Source organism: Vulpes vulpes, chromosome 11, assembly GCF_048418805.1.
Source record: "Vulpes vulpes isolate BD-2025 chromosome 11, VulVul3, whole genome shotgun sequence".
Classification (NCBI taxonomy): domain Eukaryota; kingdom Metazoa; phylum Chordata; class Mammalia; order Carnivora; family Canidae; genus Vulpes; species Vulpes vulpes.
In genome coordinates, this window is record NC_132790.1 from 41799391 (window position 1) to 41821095 (window position 21705).

The 21705-nt window shown below is 39.1% G+C and overlaps 1 protein-coding gene and 1 pseudogene across 3 annotated transcripts in view; one reads left to right on the forward strand and one right to left on the reverse strand.

Moving 5' to 3' along the window:
* Positions 1-21705, forward strand: part of FAT3 (FAT atypical cadherin 3) — a 654685-nt gene that overhangs the window by 151988 nt on the left and 480992 nt on the right. The gene's annotated exons all lie outside the window — the stretch shown is intronic.
* LOC112915791 (AP-3 complex subunit sigma-1-like) lies at positions 5042-14347 on the reverse strand (annotated as a pseudogene).

Sequence of the window (21705 nt, forward strand, 5' to 3'; positions counted from 1 at the left end):
TGTAGTCATCTCAAGACTGAGGCTATGTCTTCTCTATTCTCAAGTAAATGATAATACTAGGTCTTCACAGTTTTCAGGGTGCCTTTATATACATTAACTCATTTTCTGCAACACTCACAGGGTGCTTTGTTCCCAGTAATGATAATGATAATCAAAACAGGTAGTGGGAGAGTGGTATTATAGTGGTAGAAAAAGTCCTTGAGAAATTGTATTGAATACTGGATAGAAGTTACAAAGCTGTATGTACCATCAAATTTAAACTGTAATATTTATTTATATGCAGAGACTCTAATTATGGCCAGTGTAAATTGTACAATTGGTCTGCGTAGCCATAATAAAGGAAAAGATAAATGTCAGGAAAATGAGACTCTGATTCAGCCACATATTCTATTTTATTATATATCATTTTTCATTCAACTGGAATATCTTTTCATCTTTGAAATACAAAATGAGAAGGGAATTATCTTACTGAGTTTCTACTCTGTGCTAACACTTTGCTGTACTGCTAATGACCTCATGGAGTACTTAAGGTGGACACCACTACTTACAATTGCTCCATGAAGTACAACTAATAATCATCAACTCATGAACTGATTAAGGAGAGCAGATAGATAACTTGGAGCCTCATTTCAAACTCGGCTCTAAGTAACTGCAGTGTACTATTTTGTCTCCCATCTAAAGACACTTTTGGGCTTCCTCATGTTCCTAGATACACTTGAATCTGGTGTTAATCTAAAATCTGTTAGGCAGTAAGTGTTAAACAGTTTTCAAAGTCCTTACAGCCCTGGGTTCATTAACTGATGGCACTGGCCATTTGTCACCTTTCCTTTTTCCTCCTAATCTCTTGTTTGTGGCTCTCCAGTGACAGGAGTTTATCCTTGGGACCCAGGCAGATGTGGGTAAGGTGGGTCAAACAGAAGGGTGTCTGGTGGAATCATTAACCACTGCTATCTAGATGACTGCATCATCAGCCACGTTGAGTTACTTTTATTTGGAAGTTTCATGTTGGTGTAACTTGGTGCAGGGAAGAGCAGGAGCAATTTGGTGAGAGTGGCCTACATTTTCCTTATTTGTACCATGTTATTTTGTTCTCATCTTGGGTGTGATTTCAGAAAAAATGTGTGTATAGTTTCATCTGATGAAACAGCCTCCTTTATAATTCTAGACTTCTGTTTAAAAAAAAAAAAAAGACAAAACCACTCACTGCTCTGACTTCCCTGTGTTAGATTCTGGACCATACAAAATAAATTTTGCCATGGATGATAATAACACTACTTACATTTTGACATTGCTTTGTGACTTAAAATGCTCTTTCTGATAAACATTAACTCCTTTACATTAGCGTAGCTAAGTGAGTTCTGTGAGGTTACACACCCACTGGAGGACATAGATGTATCTAGAACCAGCACCATGCCCCACCACCCCGACCACCACCCATTTCCTTGGTCCTAACTTGGTTACCCTTTCTTTGCATTCACCACGCATTCTGATTTACTTCCCTAGAGGCTTTTTAAAACTATGGTAGTAACTTTTTACCCCCTTTAATGTCGTTTTTACCTTCTCTTAGAAAGCAAAACTATGTTTTTCTATATTATAGGAATAGATACGTTATAGGATTGGATGTTGAAATTTTTTATGAAGTTTAGAATTTCCACATAGTAATATCCTTAACCATTGTAGTTCCTTCCATCGCACTTTCTATGTATTTTAATTTTCAAGCCCAGGAAACTGATGAGAAATGATTGCCAGGACTTGTGCCAGGAGGTTGCTGGGGTTGAGGAGAATTTTGGCAAATGTATGTCCAACAGGAGAAGCCATCACCATGGTGCTGTTGGGTTTGTGTTACTGTGGAAGCATCCGTCAGCTCTTTGCCTCCAAGTGCTAAAAATCATGGCTTGACCTGCTGGCAGAATGAATGGCTATTTAGCCCTGCAGCTGTTACTGAATCTCAAGGCCAGACTCTGTTGTCTTCATTTGGTCTTTTGGCATAGAATGGGCTAAACTTGTGTGGGTTTTTGTCTTTTAAGAACATTTAAGTCAGCTGCCAAAGGTTATTTAATGACTTGCATTGTCTAGTGGTTCTCAAACTTAGGAGAGCACATGAATCAGCTGGAGAGTTTGTTAACAAATGCAGCAGCCTGGGCCCTTTCCCTAAAGACTCTGAGTCACTAGGTGTGGGGTAGGGACCCCTGGGGGATCTTCATTTAAGCTCTCCAAGCATTCCTTTCTATATGTGGCTTGGAAACACCAGCCTGAATTTCCTTGGGTTCCTTAGAGAATGTCTACCAGATTATATCTTTTCTGTAAAGTCCTTTTCCTTATTCTTTTGAAAGGCAGGAAATTGAGCTCATATTTTAGATAAATTTCTTTTCTAGTCAAGTTTTACAATCCAAATAAATCTTCTATTATTCATTAGTGGTGATAGTTTTCTGAATGCCTTCCCAATGGATCAAAAATCTATTTCTGTGCTTCAGTAATTGTGGTGCTCCTGTTTTGTGAAACTGCATATGCTGGGAGTAGTTGATCCATTTAGTAGTTTTATGTTCTTGATTTTTTTTTTTTTTTTGAGGGGTATTCAGTGAACAAAACCGTACCTTTGAATTTTTTTTTACCATGCAAAAGCATTTAATAAATGTTTAATAATGTTCACAGTAAATGGATTAACTGGGAGGCCCCCAGCTACAGTGGATTTGATCACAATTTAAATTGCTAGTCTGGAAGATGCAATTTAATCATTTTTCCTTCACAAAGAATGCATTCTTATTCTTTGACACAACAGGAATTCATATTCTTGACTACTCAGAAGTTTCAGAAGGTTTAGAAAGAGCACATTGTATTTTTTTAAACTGTGATTTTCTATTAGATTCTTTTGTAAGCTGCAAACTGGAGCAATGATTTCATTATTTTATTTACCTGAAGCTAAAGAAATCTTTTAATCGGGATAAACAGTTTCTAGTTCAGCACATTCATCATTGATAATTGAGAATATATTTTTGCTGTCAATTACTGTTAATTATAAAATCTCTTTCGTTTACCAAGTATGTATTATGTGCCAGGCATTGTGCTAGGTGCTTTGTGGGGGCTGTTTCTAATTGTCACAGGAATCCAGCAAGGTAGGGTTCCACGAGGCTTGTTCATTCAGGGTCACGCATCTGGGAGTTGTCAGGCTGGGACTGGAACTGAGTGTGGTGGACTCCAAACCTCCTGGGACCCCCTCTTTGCCACCCTAGCATGCCATAGTAACTTTGTTAAGCATGTGTATTATTTCTGCATAACAAACAACCACAAAATCTCAGTGGCTTATGGGAAAGGACAGTTTTTCTTCCTGCTCCCAGGTCTGGGTAACAGTTGAAGCAGCAACTGTGGATTGAATTATAGCCTGCCCCACTGGCCTTCCCATTCCAGGACCCAGGCTGAAGGAGGGCCCACTGTCTGGGGCATGATGTTGTTCTCAGGGTAGAGGTCAGGAGCTCAGGAGGGCTGATGGAAGTTTGTGGTGCCTCTTAAAACCGCTGCTCAGAACATTCCATTAGCCAAAGCAGGCCATAGGGACAAAGCTCAACATTGGAATGGGGCAGAGAGTATTTCTCTTACAGAGGAATGGAGAGGAGTGAATAATCACTGCATCTTAATATAGCCTGGCATAGGATCCATTTATATTTATCTTTCTTTAAGCTGAAGCTGCAGCCAACATTTCTCTAACATACAATACATGAGCATAGAATGCTTTCTCTATTCCAAATGTTTTGATGGAATCAGTAGAGGCTTAGGAGACTGAAAGTACACGTGGGTTCACAGAGACACCCCAAAGAGGCATCTCACACTTACCAAACACTGTAAAGGTAATTAGTATTTTTAGTGTATACACTATTCCAAAAATAAATAAATTTAACTTTATAATTGTGATCAGTATCTGAACTAGCTCTCTCCCATGTACCTCTCCAGATCCATTTTCCACCTTTCTCTCTGCTTTGTGTCCAGGTCCTGAGTTCTTGACCTGTCAGCTCCTTTGCTCCCTGACACCTGTTGGTTCTGCCACTGGGAATGTAGAGAAGAGGAGAATTAGGTCAGGGTATTTATCCCTTTTATTCTTTCCATACTGGTTACTGTGGTCTGGCTATATTCTCTTAGGGGTAGAAACAGTTCCCTGCTGTTGCCAACCCTGGAATACTGCATCATTTTCTCTAATTCTTGTCCACACCTTTGTAAATAGTCTGTTTATTAAGTGCTTCTCAATTACCCAGTTGGGAGTATGCCATCTGTTCTCTGTTAGGACCCTGACTGATAAAATATTTTTTATGTAAATATTTCTAAAACAGATTTTAAGTTTAAAAATATTCCTGAGGGTGATGTTTTCCTGCAAATCCTGTTAACTCCAATTTCTGCAGGGCTGCCCTGTGTGTCGGCACATTTCACTGGAGGCCCGGAGAAAGAGTAGACAGATAGTAATTATCCACTACTTTCATTTTGCAAGAAAAGAAAGTGAAACCAAAAGATTCTGTGTCCCCACTTAATTTATACTTCCCTTGTCTTGTCTACAATGAGAAGACAATTTTTGCTTTGCTGAAGACCCTCTCCCACCAGACATGGGAAGAAGAGGGATTTGGCTGGATGGTCTGGTACTAGGATCTCTCAAGCTCTCAAATGTTGTGATGCTGTACCTTGGTCTTCTACAGGGAGAAGGACACATTTCAGCTGGTGGCCAAGGAAAGAATAAAGTTCTACAACTGAGTAGTTTTTATTGCGTTAGTTCAACTAAAGAGTTGTTTACTAGTGCCAGTGCTGAGTCTAATACTCTTACCTGTAGTCTCTAATCCTCAGATAGTCAAGAGGGGGTGAATGAAGACTAGGAATAGGAAAATTGGTATTGTGAGAAAAATGAGCTTTCTGTCATTGCAGAAATTGTTAGTCCTTGCACAGGTATTTAAAGGGGTGGGTAATTCCTGTAGTAGCATATTTCTTTATATAACATAATAATACATAAGCTTACTTTTTCTTCGAGATTTCAGAAATCCTATTTTGTTTTATGGCTGGCTGTCAGTCATTCCAGCCTCTTTTCCCCAAACTTGCATGTTAACTCCTCTTTGACAAGCTGAGAAGTAAGACGGATGTTATTTGGTGGCTTTGGTGCAATTCCTGACAATTCCAGACTAAAAGACGTTCTCCATCCTCGTTCTTTTTTCAAGGCGATATTTTTACCTCCACCTATCTAAGTCAAAAGAGGCGTATTGAATTTTGGCCCAAGCTTGCCCTTAAAATTTCCACTTGGGACCAGAGGAATGAAGTTATGATCAAGTGACAGCAGAAACTTTTCTTGGCTATGGATTTTTAACCTTAGCTCTAGACTTTTGATCATAATTTTTAAGGGAAAAATAATGTTTCCCAGAGGAGCCCTGAACACTGCACAACATTCAGATGAACTTAGCAGTTATCATGTAAGCCAGGTGGGAGAGAGGATTAGAAGCTTCTGGAAAATAATGAACAGCATTTTTTTTATGATTCTTTTCAGCAGGTGCCTTCTTCTTGACCCTTTCTTAACTATTGGCTGAAGGCAATTTAGGTTTTGATAGAGGATTGTTGGTCTAAATCTGTAATTATGTCGGGGTTGTGTATCAAGTTTGAGCTGCTTTTATCCTCTGTATGACTAGTAAATGATAAAAATAATGACCACCATGAAGAGGAAGACAAATAGTGTGGCAAGCCAACCATCTGAAAACTTGTGTGGTTCTTTCCTTTGAAATCAGTCTTCCTTTTTTATCAATGAGGAAAATTTTCAGGGGTTTGCCTGGCTCTTCATTTCAGGGATCCCAGTGTGATGTGATGCTGAATTGTTTTTATTTCTTAGGTTAACAGAGAGTAACACCTCAGAAGCCTCATAAGCAGAGGTTACAAAGACTATCAAATGATTACTTCATCTGTTACTGGTTCTGATTTCCGGTAGCTTGCATCTCATTTCAGTCTTCTAAAAAATGTTTTTTTGCAGGTGTTTTGTGTGCACTTTGAAGGATACTTTCATTTACCATTACATTTGGAAGAATTATAGAGTTTGATAAATATTTATGTGATGCCACAACATTCACAATGTATCATTGAAAAGAAAATGAAATGAAAATGAAAATGGGCTGTAGTCTGTATTTTTAGCTTGCTGGTTTTTATGAAAGCCTGTCCTTTTTTTATGAAAGCATATCTTATCGACAGACGGAATCTACAAAGAGTTGTGTGTAGGATTCAGTTCAATTTATATTAAATTCTGGGCACTGGTATACGAATTATTGAATATAATAGGAGTCTCCAATTTTCTCTTTGGATGTTGGAGGATTTAGTGGCTCCTCTTGGGCCACTCTTTGTGATTAAATTCACATTTTCATTTGCATAACATAGTTAATATTCTAGTTGCTTTTAAAAAGCAGTATGTTGGTGAGAGTAATACTGAGCTAAAATAACATTGAATATGAAATGTCTTGAGTCAAAAAGTGAATAAAAGTTGAAGGAATTAAGCTAAAAAATTGAGGTCTTTCTCTCTCTCTTTCACACACACACACACACACACACACACACACACACACACAAAAAGATATTATGGTGAAAACATAAAGCCTTTGTGATTTATCCCCAAGATTTATAAAATACAGATTAAACAATTTTCATGTTTTTTCCACTTGCTTCCTTAAAAGTCTGAGTCTTCTCCCTCCTTTTCCCTTCTTCCTTTTTTCTTGCCACCTCTTTTCCCCCTCATACCCACATTTGCAGTTCACTGATTCCCTTTAGGCAGAGTGCTTTGCACTAAAAAGGATGCACAGATGATTAAGTCAAGGGCTAGTAGTAGAGACAGAAAAGCATGTAATTGCAAACTGTGTGATGCATAAGTGACACAAAGTAAGTGAGTGCCTTGTGCTTGTCATTCATCATGTTTATTGTGGCCTCAGCATCACCCTTTGGCATTGTGGGATGATTTTTACAAATTCCAATTGGAGACAAGACAGTATGAGAGATAACCAGAGCATTAAAGTGAGTTGATGATGATATATAAGCCAGGCTTAATTGTCAAGGAATGTCTAAGCCCAGAAACAGATCCAGGTTTTGTGAGGCTTGAAGTACATACTTTGTATCATTTTGGGTGCCTGCTTTGAGGAAAAGTGTAAAAATTTATGACTACAAAATTACTGTATTTATTTGAACCGAGGAAAGAAATCACAGCAACTCTCCAGTTTAAAAGTCAGCAAACACCACAAATATCACAAAATTTAGAAAAATAATATATTTTGTTGATTAAATTCCTGACATACCTCTCTAATACTTTGTTTCCCCTACATCTTTCTGTTGCATTTTTGGTTTGATTGCCTCTTCAGGGGATAACAATTTTGTAATTGTTTTTTTTTTTTTTTTAAGATTTTATTTATTCATGAGACACAGAGAGAGAGGGAGAGAGGCAGAGACACAGGCAGAGGGAGAAGCAGGCTCCATTCAGGGAGCCCAACGTGGGACTCCATCCCGGATCTCCAGGATCTGGCCCCGGGCCGAAGGCGGCGCTAAACTGCTGGGCCACCCAGGCTGCCCTTGTAATTGTTTCTATAGAAAGTATAGAAAGATTATTTCATTTTCCTTCACTGCTGGTGGATTTTTATTTTATTTTATTTTAAAAGATGTTATTTATTTATTCATGAGAGACACAGAGATAGGCAGAGACACAGAGGGAGAAGCAGGCTCCCTGTGGGGAGCCCGATGTAGGACTCGATTCCAGGACCCTAGGATCATGCCCTGAGCCAAGGCAGATGCTCAGCCACTGAGCCACCCAGGCATCCCAGAATGTGTTTTTTATTATTGAGAGTTTAGGCATGTCACTCCATGGTTGTGACTTGTTATTGTTAATGCTGTGTAAATTTTCTACATTGGTGTCAAATTTGAAAAAAAAAAAAAAAAAACTCTTAAAAAAAAAAAGAAAAAAAACTCTTGAATTTTTTTTTCATATGAGCTATAACAGATATATTTTCTGCTAATACTACTACTTGTCTGTACTCTTTAGACAAAGAGTCCAGTAATTTCCATTTTGAGGAATCTAATCAACAAAAGGAAAAAAGTCATGGTATGTTTATAATTAGTATGCTACATTTCAGGAGAGAACATTCATTTTGACTCTGGAGGCAAAAACCAAGTCTTCCAGTTACAAGTGTACATATCTAATAATTGGGAAGTTTTCCATAAAGTAGCTTCTGGCTCTGTACATTTGAGCTCTGTTTCTCCTCCCCCTGGCCATAATTGTCATCATTATTGTGACCATTCATGGAATATGTTCATATACTAACATAAGTTCGAGGCTTTCGTGTCCATGACACAATGTTGGGTCTCTCGGTCCAGTAGGCAGTAGGAGTGTTTTTGGAAGCCATCTCTGCACTGGGACAGCTAACAACAATTTGTCTATAACTGGAATTGATGGGGAACCACATAAATATATGCTACTGAATGCAAACTAAACATGTCCTTAACTCAATTCTGCCTTATGCCTGCAGCCATCCTATCTGATGATGCAAAATGTAATAGAGGAGAAGTTGGAGGGGAAAGAGAAAGAAGTTTTAAATTATTGTGGTTGAAATATATTACTTTTGCAAAAAATGTATAAAAATGTATAACCACGTGAACATTGCTAGGGTCCTCCCTGTGGCTTGGAAGCTTTGAGTCTGATAGCTTCATGTTAAATTAGCATCTGCCTACCAATGCTAGTAAATGAACTTTTTTTTTTTTTTTTTTCCTGAGAGAAGGGCTTCAAGGTCAATGTGGGGAATGACTGAGCTGGACCAGACCACAAAGGCTAGTCCTGATTTGAGGTTGGTGCCAGTGACACCTGCACCAGGTTTAAGATCTTTATCCCACTCTGGTATTTTTGAACCATAGGATAGAAGATCAAGGCTGCATGTGGGTGGGTTCAGCTCCCTAGTGTGTCCAAGTATCTCAAGGAGGTGCTCTGGAAGTTCTGTATCCAAAGCAGCACTTGATGACTAGGAAATCTGCAAGGTCAAGATGTTTAGCGTCTTGAGCTCACTGCCTTTTTGGAGCAATTGCCTGGTGAGAGAATTGCACTGTTCCTTGGACCCACTCTCTTTTATAACACCCATTTGAGAATTCAATGGTAAGATACACCAGGATCCGGAAACAAATTAAAAGGGCCTTCGAGAGCTGTGCTAGTAACTGTCAGAGTTCTTTTATTTAGACTCTCCTTATCTGTACCCTAAAATCATGACTTGGGGATTTCCCCTAAATCTTGAGGGTTTTCATTGAACCATCGTGTCCACATTAATATTAAAATTTATATAGATAATCTAATTTATTACTATTCTAATGTATATATCAGTAGCACATCTCACAGTAATTTACCTCCCCATGGGCTGCTGGCATTGATAGGATGTTTCTGATTTCATTGACTGGAACCTGATAAAGTCCTGTAATTATTAAAAATCCACATTGACTTGAGGTTAGTTTTGACAGGGAATTCTATACTTGGGATATCATATCAGCCAGGATAAGGCCCTGAGATCCTGACTGAGGTCATGGAGATGAAACATAATGTTAAAGTCTTCTCCGGAAAGTCCATGCCCGCCTTCATGCAGATCACACATCTCTCCCCAGACCTGGGTAGAGTTGATATATTTCTCTTTCACCCCTTGAGGATACTTCTAAAGGAATGTTCACCACATGGTTAAACCGAATGAGCTTGGAAATGAAAACACAGTGATTTAGTTTTGGATAACAATTTCAGAAAAACATTGTTATAGTTGCAAAACATGCAGGTGTAGTCCTATCTATACTGTCCCCCCAAAGGGCGAATAATCACGATTGGAGTGGGTGAGAATTCCACTTATGGTCACTAAATTCTGTTTCTTAAGTAGGATAGTGTACATACTTCAGGGTGTTAATGCTAAGTTAGGATTCTATATTCCACAGTGATACAGCACAGCTGCATAATGTATAGTAGTAATACCTTGCTAATTGGGAACTTCCTAATTTGGTAGGGTACATTCAAGAATTAGGATGTAAGCAAAAAATTGCTGTTGGAAGCCTTGTAAATAGCCTTTAAAAAGAATTTGCGCTAACATCTCTGAACTCTTGTTTTTTGCCCAGACCTTATTTACTTTTACTTTGCACATAATTCTAATAAGCTATACTTCCTGATCCCTGTCATACAGTATTTTAGAAATTGCAAAGCAGAGATATTGCTGTAGAGAAAAGGCTTAATAATGACAGTGAGAAGTAACCCTGTTACCCTGTCTGTAATCGGACAGCGAGAGAAATAGGTAGCTAACCCACATTGTGTGTTTGTTAAATGCCAGGCATTAAATTAACTCATTTGCTTTTCACAAGGATTCCATGAGGTGGTACTCTTCCTATCCACATCTTCTGGATGAGGAAACAAAAGCTAGATTTTAAATGACTGACCAAGATCTCATAGCCCTGGTAGAGCTAGGATATGAATGAGGCAGGCCAGCACTGGGTCTAAGCTCTTAATCACTACACTTCAGACACTCTCTGGATAAACAGCCCTAAGTGTCTCCTTAAGGGCTGTAACCCAGAGGGAGCCCATCGCTTCATTACCATGCAGTATAATAACTGATCATTACAGAAGAGCCCCAATCATTGGAGAGGCCCACGCTCCCTAGAAAACAGACCCTGGGGCGAAAGTTACAGTGCAGGCTAATGTTTTATTAAGGGTGTGATCCCAGGGGAGCTCGGGTGAGGGTGGGGGGAAAAGGAAGCCAAGCCTGAAGGAAGGGAGACCAAATATAAATTGATACATTATTAAATTGGTTACAGCTTCCCGACAAAACCCAGTGTGTTTCTCAGGCTCCCTGTGTCTCCAGGGAGGCCACTAGAAATGCTACATCTTAGACTACTCGACCTGGAGGGGAGGATAAGCAGTTCCCCCGGTGGCCCTTTCCCATTCTTGACCTCTTACTGAGCAGCTTTGCCACCCGGGCATTAAGTCCTCAACTCTTCTGTGTTGCGCTTGTTATGACTGGACAACTGGAAGAAACCAGTGCTTTGTTGGCATGTTCTCTTTTACCTGGCAGTGCTCAGGGTTTGGGGGGGGAAGCCCTCATTTTTCTGTTGTAGTAGTAGGCATTCCTGCTGGGAATGTAGGGGACAGGTTGAGCCCTGGTGAAATGGGCAGGGCTGAGCAAATCTTGGCACCACACAAACTGGATTTGGGCACGGAAGGTCAGTGTATCTGGGAAAGATTTTTCACCCAAACCACAAAAGCTAAACAAGCAAAACTCAACCTATGCAATTGTAATGCCTTCCTGGGCAGATGCTCAATCACTTAGAGAACTCAGCTACGCAAAATGACACATTTCCCAAAGGCTCTGATTTGTCAAGGCATTATGATTCCTGTTTCCCTGGCCCTTAGAACTACAAGGGAAGAGTGCCAGCACTTTGTATTCTTCGATTGATGTGGGCAAAATGTCTTTTTAGTCTCTCTCCTTTCTTGTGAGCATGTGACATCTGAGTGCTGTTTTATCAAATGCGTGTGCATGAACTCATGGGCTGGAAATGCAAAGGGAGGTAGAGGAGCTGGAAGGGGGGAGGGTCTTCTGAGAGTTTTGTCTGCTGAACTGACTTCCCCATCTTGATTCCTTGTCACAGAGTAATAATCACCTTCGTTATCCTCCTCCTCAGCAGCATCCCCACTCTCAGCACTCAAGGAGGGTCTGCTCTCTGCTAGATGCTCTGCAGGGTGTTTCTCGTACTTGAGCTCACTCAATCTTCGCATTAAACTTATGAGGCAGGTAGTGTTATTATCCCAGATTTATGACTGCTGGAACTGAAGTTTAGAGAGGTTAAATAACTTGCCCAATTGCACAGAGCTAGTAAGTAACAGAGCCAAGGCTTCGACTCATATTGTCTTATTCTGCAGCCTGGCTCTTGTCCTGACCCTACGTTGCTCTTGGGGTCTGCACATCTGGGCTCTCCCAGAAAAAATGCCACTCTACCCCACTCTGTGCAGCCCATTTCCTCATGTGCCTCTGTTGTTAGGAGCTGAAAGGGAATATCTGGAATATACAATCATTATAATAGGCATTGTATATTATATTATGTAACATATAATGAACATATAATGTAGACTACGTAAATGTATTCAATATAACAAACACAGCATATATAATACAATTTATAATATAAAATAACTACAGTAGTGTATGTGTTATACATAATTTATATGATATGTCATATGTTATATCATATTTATTATATTTGTTGAGCACCAACTCTGTGCCAAGCATTGTTCTAGGCACTGAATTAGACCAGTGAACCAAATGGACAGAAGTCCTTTTCTTTGTAATATTCGAATGGGGAAGTAGATAATAGTCAAGATAAGTATAATGTGTGTCAGGTGGGGTTAAGTGCTAAGCAGAAAAGTAATGCAAGTAAGGGAGAAAGAAAGTGTAACAGATGATAGTTGATTCCAAAGAAGGCATCCTAAGAGGACGACCTTTTGATAATGTTCCTGAAGGACTTTTAGATTTGTAAGCTGGTTATTTCAATGTGAGAAGGCAATAAAAATGGGGAGCACACTTGGTTGATTGCCACAGACATACTCAGGTAATTAACAAAACCACTATGAACTAACTGTAGGGAGAATATAATATGAAAGACAATTATTATAAGTGCAGATTTGTTAAACGCTGAAGTATCCTGTTTAAAAGTATTTTCCAGTTAATCAAAAGGCTTACTGTAGATGTACCCCATCTCAGATGTCCTTTAACTCCAGCACACCTACCTCATAAGAGGAACAACTTTTTTACTGCCCCCCTCTTATTAATTATACTTATTTCTCATCTTCCTTATGGAGTCCTGTTTTTCTGAGTATGGCTTTGTAGCAATTGTATTTTTATTATCATTGATTTTATTGTCTTTAAATCTATTGGATTGAGTGTCTGCTGTGTCAGGTGTGATGTCCTAGCTGCTGACATGGAGGTTGGTCCCTTACTCAGAGGACTTCCATTCTGATGGGGATGATAAATGATAAAACATTCAGGTATTTTCAAGGAGTTAAAGTAAATTAATATACTTTCTGCTAAAATTATAATTGAACTGGATTTTCTTTTAGAAGTCTCATTACCTTGGAGTTATTTAAACTAAGAGAAAGAGGCTATAATGTTTGCATGCAGTACATATTTGCTTCTTTACCAATTATGACAAATTGCAAGGAATTATGTAGTGCTGCACTCGTGATCCATGCTAAACCCTGGCATTTTCAGTTGTATGTAATTTAAAGAAAGGTCTCAATACTTTGAGTAGTAGCCAATATGTAGTAGTAGCCAATACATAGAGGCATGCCCTAGGTGGACATAGGAATGCGGTTTAGAAAAGAAAGAGAAATATCACACTGGAAAGACTCAATTTCTTCAAAATCAGTGAGCAAGAAAAGCAATGTTGAACTTCTCTACTGATTTTACGCACCTTCTATACAGTACCTTGAGTTAGATCCAAGAGCAAAAGTTAAGATTCTCCTCTTCTTATTTTTTGTAAACAACTATAGACTGTACTTGGATGACTTTCCCCCTGGATTTTACCTGGGACTAGCCACTTAAGTTTTTCTTTAAAAGAGGCTAGGTCTGGCACTTTTATACTGATGTCACCTAAGGTTCATATTTCTTGAGTTCTCAGGAAGATTCATATTCTTTATAGCTGATACAGCACAAGCTGGAGCTCCCACTAAGCCAACCTGAGGATACAAAATAGGCCAGTGTCAACTTTTTGCTCAGATTTCTTCAGTTTATTTTGTGCATCAATTTGTGTAACCATCTCATTCATGTTGGTCTCCAGTACCATTCATACCATCACCATTTCTGCAGAATACTGTGAACCTTGTCTACATGTAAAATTAAATTCACTTCCCAGATATTTGCAAAAAATTTGTGTGGTGTTTTCAAAAAACACCTTGAGTTCCAGAAACAATATGAAAGATTTTTAGGAAGCAGGGAGGGGTGGGTTTGGGAGTCAGATCTGGATATACGTAGTTAAGCGATCCATGGTTCTTGGGCTTCTTATGTGATTGAATGAGGTCTAAAATGCCAGGTTTACTTTCTGAAGAATCCACACAGAAGATAAGATATAATGCTGCATGGGGTCTATAAATCAGTTTGTTGTCAGATCTTTCAATTAACAATCCTCCTGCCAGGAAATCACATTATCATCTCTCTTAGATACCAAATGGAATGCCTCCCTGATGATTTGCTGTCATGTGTCTTCACTGATAGAACTTGGAGAGCCATGGCTTCCCTTAGGTGTTGAAGATGAAGATCACCTTGAGAAGGATCCTTCCCCACCTGATCCCTCCCACAGGTGGACACATGTGCACACGCACTTCTGAGTGGCTGCGTGGGGCCTTGAACTGGATTTTTAAAAACTCTTTGGGGCAGGCACCTGGGTGGTCCAGTCAGTTAAGCATCTGACTCTTGGTTTCCTCTCAGGATAATGAGATCAGTCCTGAGTTGGGGTTTCACGCTCAGTGTGAAGTCTGCTTGAGATTCTCTTTCCCTCTCTCTCTGCCCCTTCCGCTCTCTTAAGTAAATAAATTTTTTAAAAAATAAAAACTCTTTAATGATTCTTTGGAGCACAGTTAGCCCACTGCTCTGAGTTGACAAATGAGGAAGATGAGACTTCCTGAGAAGAGTGACTTTTCCATGGCCCTACAGCTCATCGGAGCCTTGGATTCAGGACTTGTAAGCATGAGTACTGTTTTGCTCAGAGCTGTCTTGACAATTCAGAAGATGTTTTTGATGTTTTGGGTTGTCATCGTTAACCATATTTATTGCCAAGAGGTATGGTTACTGGCTTGGCTGTAAGAAACATCATCACCAGAATGGCTGATGTTAGAGTTGACTCTGTGTGCATTTCATACATGGGAAGTTTTTAGATGACCGTCCTTTATGGAGTTTTACAACTTAGTCTTTTACATTCTGTTTTCTGCTGACCTAAAAACATCATACCTAACATTTGAAGCAAAGATGAAAACACACTTTTTTTTTTTAATCCCTCATCCTCAGTTTTTAGTCACAGAACTCTTTAAATTAAATCATTAGTGTATACAAACACTCCTTTTCCCAAAGTGGTTTTTCTACTCTGCAATTATTGTGTTGTTTTGGGGAAGATAAATAAAACCAACATTAAAACATTAGACACTAAAATGAGAAACAGTAGCATTGCCATTATAAAATATTAGGGAGCTATTAAAAACATGAACAAATACAAACCATCTCCCTGTGGCTCCTGGGCCGGGGTGTGTTGAATGAAGTGATGCCCTCTGGTACGCTGGCTTCCGCATGTGAACTCTGGGATATTGGAAATTCTTTGCTGGGATTGACTGGCCAGGACACTTAGATAGAGGTGGGTGTGAAAGAGAGGCTTCTGCATTCTTTTGTTCGTTCAAAATGCAGTTTCTCCAGCTGTGAGGTCAAATTTCCAGCCTTTTGTAAAATTAAATTGTCTGCTTTGTATAATACCATTTCAAGCAGTTTTGTTTTCAGGCAGACAGCTACAAGTGGGTAAGCAGCCCATATGAAAAACATGAATGTGGGGTTGGTTCTTGGGCAAAGAGTTCTTCATTCTGGGGACCTCGAATGCTAACTTTACACGCAGAGCTTGGTAACCAGGTTTGGGTAGATGGCCTGTTGCTTTCAAGATTTCTCTCTGTTGCAGGGAAATATTCCCAGTTGGCACATGGGATTCTTAATAAAGAGGTTGGAATCACTAGCCTTTCTGTGTTTTGGCTTCTCACCAGAAGGTAAATAAAGATGAGAAGTTTTCTCTCTCTCTCTCAGATGGATCCTAGAATCTCCCATTTTGGATAGTCAAGTGTGGTTTTGTTCACTTGGGTGTTTGCTGTTACTGTTTTCTTTTAGTGTTTCTGAGTTACTCTGACTTGGCAAATCCTGAATAGACATATGAACCCCAAATAATTGTACTGAGAAATGCAGAAATTATTGAGCAAGGGTTATTGGATTTCCATAAGTAAGCAAATATATCCTAAGAGCTCATGGGTGAAAATTGCTTTTTATTTAATGAGTCATTTTTATTGGAAGGTAATGATTATGTCCAGACCATAAATACAGTGTAAATTCCTTTCAGTGGACATTAAAAAGATGACTTTCAATTGGAAGCAGCTCTAAAGGCTTCAGAACATTGAGCCTTCAAAATTTCAAACCTGTGCATTCTGTACTGTCCGAATATGAGAAAATGGATGAAACCCAGCAAGAGCTCACATGCAGGAAGAGATGCTTATGACCATGCAACAGCAACCTGAAGAGAACATATAATGGTTAAGAATTTTAAGATGTTGCATGCATCATCTTATTTTACTGTCACAGGCACCCTGTGAGTGGTCTATCCTCTTCACACTTTGTAAGTAAGAAAACTGGGGCACCCGGCATTTAGGGACTTGCCCAAATACCTCATCTTTCCTACATATCATACTATCTCTTGTGTTTATGAATGTGTGATTTTTTAGGACTAGCAATTTGAGCAATTTGTCTTCCAAGTCTAAATAATTTTTCTTTCAGGAATAGTTGTCCGGGAACAAGAGTTACTCCTGGTGGTTAAACTTCCTTGCTTATTTATACAGGATGATTTTTAAAAATTCAGCTGTGCTCCACATATACCTGGGAAATAAAAACTGTTGCCCAGTTATTTTAAATCATATTCAGACTATGCATTCTGTATGCTGTCTGTATTAATATTTGTTCAGCTGCTCAGAGAGCAAATGATAGAACTTTTCCAGCTGACATTTATGCTACCAAACTCTCCAACTGGTGCTTCTAACTCTCTGTATGAGAGCAGCTGGTTTTGTTAGAATTGCTGCATGTGCCTGAGATATGGGTGTAGAGGCCTTGCTAGTCACACCCTGGCAATACTCTATTTTTGTTCAGTGTTAGCAGCCTATTTGTCTTATTCCTTCTGCTTGATTGTAAGCTCCTTGAAGGCAGGATGTATTTCTCTAAATAAATATGCACCATTGTGTCCTGTGCCTTTCCTGGTCAGAGCTTGGCATATGATCACTGCTGAGTAGGTACTTTTGAAAAGAGAAAGAGAAGGAGAGGCTGGGCTGTGTATATTCAAATGCTACTCTCTGTCTCTGTTTCATTCCTTTCTAGAGGTCGGGTTAGTTGGAGATGTTTCCTGGCCATCAGCTTCACCTCTGAGCATGTGTAGATTTGTTCCATTACCTTCTTTTTTCTTCTGTGGTTCAAAGCTTTGAATAATGTATATGTAGACAAAGGAAATTAAGATACAGATGATCTATGAGGAGCTTTAGTCAAATACTGGAGTTTGGGGTTTATTTTCTCCCCAGCCATTTAAGGAAATGGCGAAAATAATGATAATAGCTTACATTTTAAAATATATTTGGTTTTCAATCATTTTCTATTCATCTCATTGACTCCATAGTAAGTAGCTTATGGCTTCTTTCTTCCTATCCTAACAGAGCCAACAAAGTGTTCGTGGAGCTGCCTATCACTTTCTTATACATGCAGTCATTTCAGATTTCCAGTGCTTTCTTTAAAAAGAGAGATTTACTTATTTATTTTATTTTATTTTATTGTTTTAAAAGATTTTATTTATTTATTCATGAGAGAGAGAGAGAGAGAGAGAGAGAGAGAGAGAGGCAGAGACACAGGCAGAGGGAGAAGCAGGGATCCCGATGTGGGACTTGATCCTGGGTCTCCAGGATCAGGCCCTGGGCTGAAGGCGGCACTAAACAATTAAGCCACCAGGGCTGCCCTACTTATTTATTTTAGAGAGAGGGAAAGGGGGAGAGCACATGCACGCTTGGGAGAGGGACAGAGGGAGAGAATCCCCAAGCAGACTCCCTGCTGAGCTCAGAGTCTGATGCCAGAGCTCGATCTCACAACCCATGAGATAATAACCTGAGCCAAAACCAAGAGTCAGATTAACCTACTGAGCCACCCAGGCGCCCCTCCAGTGCTTTCTTGTCACCTGGCTCGTTCTTTTACAGTGTGTTTAAAGCTCTCTGGGCCAATTCTTAGGCTGCTTTTCTGATGGACTTAGTCCTCAACATAATTTTTTTTTATTAACTTTCTTCACTTCTATCTTTCAATCAAGTCCGATAAGCTTATTACTGATAAGTTCAGCTCACCAGGCAGCTTGAGCAGGTGCTGCTTCCCAGATCCCATTTGGAACTTTGAGTTCATTTCCAGCAACAGTTTTCTATATAAGGTGTTCATGTTATTTTCAATGTGCCAAGAACCTCGAATTTCTTCTTTAAGAACTACTCTCTTAGAGATGTTGTTAATATATTAATCTTCAGGTCCTTCAACTTCTATTTTATATGCACTGCCCTTTTTGATTTATCTTTGCAAAAGTGCTTTAGTGTTTTTCCAAGTTAGGTCTTTGGTCTTGTGACCTTTCTATTGCCCTCCCATCCATATGCTTTCTGTAGGCAAGACTTTTCTGACTTCTTTAGAAATTGTCTCATTTTGGGGTGCCCGGGTAGCTCAGTCAGCATCTGATTCTTGATTTTGGTTCAGCTCATGATCTCAGGGTCATGATCTCAGGGTTATGAGATTGAGCCTTGCACTGGGTTCCACACTCAACTGGGATTCTCTCTCTCCTTTTCCTCTCCCTCTGTCCCTCCCCCTGCTTGCACTCTCTCTCAAATAAATTAAAAAATATTTGATCTTCTCTTTCATTCAGTCTTCTTGTTCATGAAGAAATACTCTTTCTCCTTGAGAAGCCATAGTTTTAAAGCTTGCTCCACAACCAATTAATTCATCCTAAATGAGTTATTTTATATATAGCATAGAGCACAGTGTTTCTATTCCTTATATATTTATTTCAGCTTCCTCCCTCCAAAAGGAATTTAATGGGCATTACTGATGATCAGCAGCACCTGCCCTTTACCGTCAGACTTTCATAAGTGTAAACACAAATGCATTCATTTATCTAACATTTCTGTATTTGCTGAGCCATGGCTTCATTTTTCTTCTGACAAGTAGCACACACAACTTTTGATGGAGTTACCCTGTTGGATGGGGCCAAGAAAATTGTCCCCACCAGCAGGAAATAATCTCTTCTGTATGTATCAGGCAATTCTAAGACTCTTTGGTGGTAATCCAGACCAAGGGGGATTATTCTATCTTTGCCTTGTCAAAATCACTTTGCTGGACTGTAGATGAGAAAAACGCCTGAAACTTTGGACTGGGACTATTTATTTTCTGATAGCTGGGAGACTCTTATGAATAAATAATAGAAAGATTTGCAGGTAAGCTCTTGGCTCTGGTGTCCACATCTGTTCATATTCAGGGCCAGAATCTTCACAAATATGATCAAAAATATCCTAAGTACTAAAGAAAAAAAAATCAAGATTTTTTTCATTTAGGTTCAAACTTTCTATTTGTTACTATTTCAGAAATGCTAAAATTACTAGAAAAGAGTCTTTGGAGTGTAAGAATGTGAGCTTCCTAGTTCTATCCATATAAGGAAGAAACTCAAGGAGACTCAAACCAGGTTCTGGAAGATTAATGTCCTAGAGTGGGGCTGTGAGGTTAGATGAAGTTGAAGGCCAGCTCAAAGGGATTGATTAGGTCATTAACTGCAAGATTATTTAGAGGAAGTAACTGTGAGAGACAACAAGATGGATAGTGCCATCACTTGATGATATTGTTGGGTTGGAACTCTTGAGTGTATGTGTGCGCATGCATATGTGTGTTTAAGGAGGCTAGTTATAGGTGAGGTCTTGTTCTCAAGATAAGTGGTGTTAACTTTTATAACAGGGATCATAAGTAGGAAATGTTAAATTTAAAAACAAAAGTGAATATGCACCTGTCACATAGAGGATCTCATCTTAAAAATCCCAATTTGTGGTTAACCTTTCTTATTTATGGTGTATCTTGCTAATGCCTGGAGTGAACAGTTCGGAGTTGGTATGTGAACATTCCACTTCTCTGTGGCCGTCAGTGTTTTGTGGTCCTCAATCGGTTCTGTATGTCCCTGTCATCCTCCTCCAGCCAGACTTGGCTGTCTGCTTGATCTTCCAGCTGTGGTTTATACAGTTGTTTCTTTTCTTCTTTCTTGAACACCCCAAAGGACATCATGTTGTGTATGCTCCATCATGTGAGGGACTGCCCATGTGATCTTCACAGCCACCCTGTGAGGAATAATTATCCCCACTTCAGAGACAAGTATACACAGCATATTTAGCTCCCTTCATAATGCCGAGGCCAAACCCAGATCCTTTAACCCCTAGGCCAACTCTCTTTTGAAGGGAGAACCTCTTGGCAGTGCTTCAGTCTTTGGTTTAGCAGCTAGAATTTGCCTATGAGCTGGGAAAGACACAGGGTCACATTTTCACGAGTGGGTGCCATAACAGAGTCCTACCACATGCCCTTAGCTAACTTTTCGCTGTCAATGAGCTGCTGATGGGATGTTGTATTTAGGGCAACCTTGGAATATGCCTATTCTTGTTTTTTGTTTTGTGGAAGTGAAATTCACATAACACAAAATTAATCATTTTAAGGTGCCAAGTTCAGTGGCATTTAGTACCTTTAGAGTTGTACATTCACAATGTTGTACATTCAAAACTGTGAATGTAGTACCACAGAACTACCTCCTCCCTTGAGCACCCAGATCCCCATTCCCCATTCTCCCCAGTACCTGGCAACCACCGGTCTATTTTGTGTCTTCTGTATTTATTTGCTTTTTGTAAGTGTAGAGTATAGCCGTGGTAAAGAACGGAATGCAACATGATTCAATTACCCCAATGTTAAAAGAGAAGGTAGGATCTTAGGGACTGGGATTTCTTTTATGTTATCATAAATCCAGGAGGTGAGTTTCAAGAATAAAACTGCATTTTGATTTATCTTCCCTTTTGTAATAAAAGAAAGATGTTAATTTTCTAAAGCACCTTTGATCTGACTTTTAAGATGTAAACTCATATATTTTTGCTCAAGCAGATAGGCAGCTAGCTGAGGGATAATTAATTGATGAACTATATATTTTTTTCATTTTAAAATTTCTTTTGGTGAATCCTAGTGACAGTCTGGGAAATTTATGGATTAATCTCCTATTTTAAGTATCCCATTCCATTTTTTTTCATTAAGGGAAATACTTTTGAAACATCGAATGTTCATTATGGGAAAATGAGAGTACCAAGCATTAAAAACAGAAGGAAACATGAGATGCTATCTTTTTCTCAAACATTGGAGTTTGTGTCCTTTCAGCAGACTTTATGCTTTATGAGTTTTTGTTGCTTCTTCATTGTAGTATTAGTTACCTTCAGAGGGCCAGATAAATGTGAGGATATCAAGGAGAAAATTGACCTCTTTGGCTTAAATCAAATTGCAAATTATGTTAGGAGACTGGAGACTTCACCAAAACGCCTTGTATTAAGGGGCAAGAGCTGGGTTTTCCTTTGATTCCAGATTTTAATATCAAGTTCCAGTTATTTAATAGTAAAAAAACATGGTTTCACATGTATTTTTAATGTCTTCAAGTTTAAAAGTTGCATGAGGCTTAAACTGGCCCTTACAAGTGGATTTCAGAACTGGTATTGAAAATATAAAAATCACTGCAACTCAGTGGAGGGTTAGCTAGAGTATCATTTTCAGGAATAAGCAATATTTACATTGTATTTTGTTCTGTATTTTCTTCAATTTTCACTTGGTAAATCTGGTTGGTATTAAAGTGACAAAGCTCCTA